The 7,422-nt window shown below is 52.6% G+C and overlaps 1 pseudogene; it reads right to left on the reverse strand.

Moving 5' to 3' along the window:
* Nucleotides 1–5,819: 5,819 nt before the first annotated feature.
* Nucleotides 5,820–6,878, reverse strand: LOC104499420 (annotated as a pseudogene).
* Between the last annotated feature and the right edge of the window lie 544 nt (nt 6,879–7,422).

Consider the following 7,422-nt stretch of genomic DNA (forward strand, 5'->3'; position numbering starts at 1 on the left):
CTGGAAGAACAACGTGAGCTCTTCAAAATGAAAATGCATGTTCTCGCTTGTACGGAGAGAGAGATAACACATGACGCACCACTCTGCGCCTCCCCTGGCACCGCTTCAGCCCAACGCCCAGCTCCAAAGCCACGGTCCCACCTACCAATCTCCTTCTCGGCTGGAAATGCCATTATTTCCCCTCGGCATCGCTGAAGGGACGCGCAGCGGGTTGGGGTCGGGGGTGCAAGGACATGCCCTCCCTGGCCCATCTCACAGCTCCGTTGTGCAACAGCTCGAGGCTGCAGATTGACTTTCTTCCCTCCTTCCTTAAGAAAACATGACTCTGCGACAGCCGTCAGTCATTCTCCTTAATAACTTCGGGTGCCGGGGGATGATCTCAATCAAATTTGTCAGAGCCATCAAGTTTCTACAAGCCGAAATGGGTGGCCAGGCCCTGGGATCCACCCAGGGGAGGGAGCCGGGAAGCAGGCGCAGCAGCCGGGTGCTGGGCACACACGTGGCTCTCACCAGCTACGGCTGACGGCACAGCTGGTCCCACCAAAGCAGGAGCTGCTGGAAGAGGAGGAGCGAAGAGCTGGTGTTGACTCTGGTGGATGGATGCAGGGCTTTTAGGGGGAGCTGGCCTCACTGTTCTGCACGGGGTGGGCGAGAGGCTCTGCGCAAGCTGGTCTCTTCTGAGCTGGCTCCGGAGGGAACAGCCGAGCTGCTCCTCACTGTTCTGCACGGGGTGGGCGAGAGGCTCTGCGCAAGCTGGTCTCTTCTGCGCTGGCTCCGGAGGGAACAGCAGAGCTGCTGATTTGGGGCTGGATGTAAGAAGTCAGAGGTGGGGGAAGATGGTTGGTGCAGGGGTTGGTGGAACTTCCACTAAACAGAAGGTCTGCAGCAAACCTGTAACTGAACAGCGCAAATCCCTGTACAGGGCATAGAAAAAGCCTTTTGAACGCTCTCCTGCCTCCACAGCAGCTGAAATCCTGTTTGTCAGAGGAAAGCCTGCCCCAGCACCTCCAGCTGCCAGGGCCAGGAGATAAGATAGGAGGGTTCAATGACAGAGCACAAGCTGCACGCTGCAGTTTCTCACTATCAACCTTCACTCCCCTCCAGCCAAGGCTCAGGACAGGGGCGGAGGGGTCCGAGTTTGTGCCATTCTCTGGCAGCTCAGTGCCATCCCACCGCCTCCGGGAGTGAACTGCCCTCCCAGTACGTACATATCAATGAAGCATTTGTCTCGTGCTTGGCACCAGGCACCGAGCACAAGGGTCCGTGCGCTGGATGGCCTAAACAGAGCTATAAATGGCAAGAGGAGCTGCACAGACAGGCTGTTCTCTCATGCTGCAGGAGCTCAAGTAGCAGAGTTAACACCCGCGCTGCCTGAGCAGCTACCGAGGAGGAGGGAAGGTGGGAATGCTGGCGTGCTACCCATGAGAGGCCAGGGTATGGTTTGAATGCCAGGCTGGGTCTAGCAGCCCACTCGTGTACAGATGGTGCCGCCCTCGGCAGCAAGCCGACAGACTAAGGACGGCTGAAAGCGGGAAGGATGGAGCAAGATGCTTCTTGCATTCTGGTGACTCAAGAGAAGATTCCTCCCGTTTCAGCAATTTTGGAGCTTGGCCAGATGTTCTGCCAGTAGAAAAGCTGCCGTGGGCAGGTCTGCAGATGTCAACCCCACATCACAAGCCCTGGAAAAGATTTGGCTGATACAACACTAAGTATTTTCCAATGGATCTCAAGGCATTGATCACCCCCAGCCCTTTGTGGAGGTACTGCAGGGCACACGCCACGCTCACATGCAGATTGCGGTGTGGGCTCCTCCACCCTGACTGCAGCTATCAGAGCTGGGCACTGCCAGCAGAACCCAGACCAGTCTGCCAAGGGCAGGACCAGTGCTCTAAATATGGGGAACTGCTGGGGAGAGCCACAGTCACCCCGACACATCTTTGCTGGGAGCAAAGCTCTAGAGCCGAGGGCAGCACTCAGGCACCCATGGCTAGAGCTGAATCTCAACCACCAGATCCTCACTCTGTTCAAAGAGAGGAAAAAAATAACAGACTACAGGCTGTGAGAAAATATATAGGGTTTTTTTTATTTGACAATTAACAAAAGCAGGATCCCAATCTCAGTTGTAAACATTGATAGCTCCTTTCTGATCACAACTAGTACTTTCCACCAACATCCCTTTGTATAGTCTGATCCGCTCCAACAATGACGAGCCGACTCTGTCAGGGCTTTTGCCGCTCTGCTCAGGGTCACAAATCCAGAGGCAGCTTATTCACCAGAGCATCAACAACCGTGGGCAGGACGGACCACTGGCACTGAGAAGACAGCTGACAAACTAAGCACATATTTCAGAGCCACTCCCATCTCTGAGGTGTGCTCAGGGAAGGCAGGAGCTTTGTGTGTGCCAGCAAGAGATGAACACCCCATCTTGCTGCCAAAGAGAGAAATCAGCCCTGCGAGAGCCAGGTCCTACTCAAGCAGGTGACAAACACGCTGTCTGACACAGTGCCAGCCCAGCAAGAACAACCCAGAGCTGGTGTCAGGGAGAAGCCTGGTCCTGGACTGTAAAAATTTGGAGATGCAGAGCCAGCAAGTTTGTCCCAAAGAGGGACCAGCTCATCATCAGCTCGATTGTTGCAGTGGAACCAGAACTGCCTGGAGCCTGACAAGGGGAAGTGAAACTTCATCTTAGGCTGGAGGGCAGCCAGAGTCAGAGGAGCTTGTGCCCAGCTACAGGCAGCCAACTTCCAGCCACCACACAGGAATGGGGCCTGAACAGCAGCAGATCCCAGATTTTCTGGGAGATAAGCCTTGTAGAGCCTCTCACCCTCCTCTTTCCAAGAGGAGCCACTTTGTAGGTGGGTCAGCTACACAAAACAAGCAAGTTCTTAATTACTCCATCAACCTTTTGCTGTTTGTGACCATCAGCAGAGAACGAAGGCATGGAAAGCCACCAGCAGCAGCTAGTGTCTCCCAGTACCATCCCCAAGAGCAGGGACCTCTCAGATCACCACCAACACCAAGCGAGCTGCTGCATCGGGCCACCCTCCCCCACCAGCAACATGAGGAGCCACCAGGAAAAGGGAAGATGCACAACACCAAAGAACAGCGTTATAAATAGAACTCCCTCTGCAGCCGCAGGAGCGACCTGCCAACAGCTACATGCGGCCCAGGCTCCCAGAGCTGCTTTGCTTTGAAGGACCAAGCAGCATTTGGGCAGGTCCTGCACCAGGATCTCAGCTTGCTGCTCGAAGTGACCAGTTGGTTCAGAGCCTGGTTCTCGTGGGAGTGGGGTCAGGCACCTCGACACCACGCTACCCAGACGGACAAGCAAATAAAAAAATCCAACAGATTTGAATACACTGTATTTATTTGAAACAGATTCTAAAGAATCTAGTGAGTCTATGTCAAGCCCATTGCATGACAAGTGATACAGGTGTAGGAAAAAAAAAGGACATTTAAAACAAAATCAAGTGCCATTCAAGCTACTGGAATCTTCCAATTGCCCCCTCACAGGAGGCAGCACAGTATCACTGCAAGGTCTAGAAAAAACTCAAGATTCAACCCATTCACAAGAGTCCCACCACACACACTCCGTAAATCAAAAGTGCAATCTCAACATAAGCTGCCCTGGTGAGCTGTTGGCTGTCGGGAATCTTAAAGGGAAGGAGGGAACCACAGTTTAGAGCATCTGTGTCTGTGGGAAGAGGGTCAGCAGCCTGTAAGAGCATGCTACACATCACCTATGTTCATCTGAAGTTTAAAATGCAAGAAAAAAATGTATCTTCCCTTGAAGCCATACTCAGGATCTCCAAAGCAGCCCTTAAACCAGTTTTACCTTGCACTGGAAAATCTCAAGCTCCCTCCCCAGCGATTAGGCTCTGGGCAGCAGGGAGTGACAGGGCTGTGGCTAAGCCCACAGGCCAGCCTCGTCCGTGAAGGCAGAGCTGCTCTACAGGAAGGCAGCTAAACCTGTAATAACGCCATCGTTAGTGACACTGCTTCAGCTCTGACTGCGGAGGAAGCCAAGCAGGACCCATTTCAAACTGATTAGTTCATGTGAAGTACAAGAGCCCCCCAGATCACTGCCCCCACCCCCCGAGGCCCACTCCGCATCGCCCCTACCCCAATAAAGGGAGCAATCTGTCTATACGCGTTCCAAGGATCTAGTCTTTATTAGAGCGTTCAATCTGCCCGACTATTACACTTTTGACACAAAAAACAACAAAAAATCAAGTTAAAGATTTGAGTACATCAACCTCAGTGGAAGCACCATGAAACCACGGTGTCCCCAGAGCAGCATCTCCAGGCAGCGCCTGCTTGCTCACCCTCCTCTCCCTCCATGCATTAATCAAGCCCAAGATGACATTTCACGGGCTCAACAGACCAGGCACCTCAGCGCAAGACTGTGCTCCAGACACCCACCGACTCCAAAGCCATGGCTGGCTACGAGAGCCAAACCCTCAAGACACAAGAGGGTTTGTTAAAGACATACTTTTTCCCTAAGGCCAACTGATTCTTGCATAACCTCTCCTCCGCCCCCAAGCTCCATTTCTAGCTAGAGGATGAATTTCAAATGCTATCGGTGGCTCACGTGTGGGACCACATTGCTGGAAATAGGCTGTGGTTGAAGACAGGACCTGCCCGAGGGAAGATCTCCAGCCAGAGGAGGCTGGCAGAGCTCTGCCTAGCTCCCAGAAGGACACGGGGGCTCCAGCCCCCAGCACAGCAGCAGCTGGAGAGACCTGGCCAGTGAACTAGTCGGTTTGTGCTTTGAAGGACAAGCCTCATCTTCCCAGCTAACTTCTGCCTTTGAGCATGAAAACCACACTGCATGCCGAAAAAAATGAGCAGCATTTCAAATTCCCCTAGAAAAGACACGATTGGGTCGGACAGCCTGGGGCAGGCTCTGGGCAGATCCTCCACCTCATCCTCTCCATACACAGTTACCCTTTGGCACTGCAGACTCAGGAGCTTCAGTAAACTCATACATCGGGCCCCGCTGCCTTTTCTCCATAAAGCTCTGCACAGCAGTTCCCACCAGACACTCCCCCCCCAACCCTGGAGCCCCCAGGGTTATTTTTCGTTAGGCTCTCAAAGCCCACTCTGATGATGCAGCTGCACTCCGACAGCTCTTTGCTGCAGCTGGTCCAAGCCATGCTAAAAACCCTGCGGCCACACGGAACCTGCCCTCCCCTTCCTGCTTCAGCGAGGTCCCTAGAAATGATCTCATGACCCTCCCTGCTCCCCATTCCCCAACAGAAACATTTTTCCTCTCGAGACATCCCCACTCGAGCTCTTGGGATGTCAGCCCCTGCAAAAAAAATATAAGGTTTACAGTACAGTTGTGTTTATATTGTTACAGGCACTTAAACAGGATTCTTTGGTCCTTCGAAGGAATTAGCCACTCTGGCTTCTACCATGAGAAACCACAAGTCTGCACACCCATAACACTTCCCACGCTAAAAAAAAAAAACAACAGTTCAGATTCATTTCAGGGCAGTGCAGCTCTACCTTAGTGTAATTCTACAGTCTCCCCTCACACACCCCCACCCACCCCCCATCGCCTCCAGAACTCCATAAGCAATCGAGTCTTCCCAAAAAGGTCCAAGTCAGGGTTTCCATAACACTGCACGTCCCATCACAGTGTACAGCAGACTGGTCTCATTCTGAGCCACCCCAGGAACAAGACACTCAACCAAGAGTCCAGGAAGTTTCCTTTTGTTGCAGTTCTAGGATTTTTTTTCTTTTTTGCCCCCTCCCACCCCCTCCCCACCAGCAAGGAAATACCTCAGAGGACAGACCCTGCTGTTTGTCCTGGCTCAGTTACAGGGAAGCCATGTCGGGTAAGACTGATTGCAAGGCAGGAAGGGCTGCACGTGGGTGACATAGTAGTTGAAGTTTATTTCACTGACATAAGGGGCTGGCTGGTAGTAGCAGGTAACATTTGTGACAGTGGGGATGATGTTCTGCTCAGCCAGGACTCTCACAGCCAGCATGGCAATGAGGTTCAGGGTCTGCCTCCTTTCGTGTCCCATCAGGCAGACTGTGCTCTCATTGACCACCCGGTGGAGGGTCATCAAATAGTCATATCTTTTGCTCTCCATCCCAACAAAGTGGCTCTGAAGGTAGCACTCCAGCTTCCTCTGCTGTTCACCGATGTCTGAGAAGTCTATGAAAAACCTGGAGCACATGTATCTCTGTAGGGCCTTCATATCCACCTCCGACTTGGGCTTAAACCCCCTCACCAAGAGGTTGCAGTACTTCAGAAGCCCCCCACCTCTGATCTCCTCTGGGTTCCTCGTGGCGATGACCCTGTTCCGGAGATGGTCCATTGCCTCCTCGAAGTCCCCGTACATGCTCTCCCCGGTGACCGTGGGGTGGAAGTTCTCAGCCATGGGGTTCTCTGAACACTCCCCAAACAGCAGAAGCGAATCCAGGATGATCTGGAAGGAATCCACGCTGAACTCGAACTGCCGTCTGAGAGAGTCCACAAATTTAAGCTCCACGTTCTTCCCACTGTTGTTGGAGAGTGAGATGAGGCTCCAGCGGTCAGTTTCATTGCACACCTTCACCAGCTTCTGCACATAGGCCTCCTTCAGAGTCATGGGGGTGATCTTGTCTTTGTTGACACCTTCTGGGAGGAAGTCAAGAAGGCAATCCATGACCACGTCTTTAACAAGCTGGAAGACATCTTCCGTCTTCAGATCAACACCGAAGATAAGATCTAGGTCCTTGTACCCCAAGCCACTGTCTTGATGTAGAACATGACTGGCTGCAGAGCCATTCAACCTCACGTTATGGACTGCAATTCCTTTCTTCTCCAGGCGACTACGGACAACCTGAGATACAAAGAGAGTCAGTGAGAAGCAAGAAAGCATTCTTGGAGCAGCCTGGCTGCAGCAGCAGGACTCACTCCCTGCACTTATAGGGGTCACTCCAGTGCAAGACAGTGCAATAAAAAGCTAATCCACCAGAAATAGGTCACTCTGGAAAGCATCCAGAGTCCTGCCAGCAGCTGGGGGTGGCTCTTCTTTACTTACTCCCTCACATTAGCAGCCTCTTACTGCACATCATCAGCTGTTTCTGCTTCCAGTATAGCTGTTCACTCTCCTTCCCCCGCTCAAAGCAGAGTGGTTCCGGAAACCCATTCTTTGGGTGCTCTCCACCCCCTGCATCCCCTAGTGGCCTTTCCAGCCACCATGCCAAAACCAGTCCAAGAAGGGCTCCAGATCCCAGTCAGCAGCAGAGGCTGCAGCAGTCCCTGCTGATTTCACCAGGGCAGCTCACTCCTTGGGGCTCTCCCCTTCACCCATCAAGATTCATTAAAGGCAAATCAAGATGTCAGAGCTGCTCAAAAGCCCCAGCCAGACGTAAGCAAGTTCATGTCCTAACTAGTAAGTGTATCCTAACAATTTCCAGTGT

This window comes from Buceros rhinoceros, unplaced genomic scaffold, assembly GCF_000710305.1.
Source record: "Buceros rhinoceros silvestris isolate BGI_N320 unplaced genomic scaffold, ASM71030v1 scaffold26359, whole genome shotgun sequence".
NCBI lineage: Eukaryota > Metazoa > Chordata > Aves > Bucerotiformes > Bucerotidae > Buceros > Buceros rhinoceros.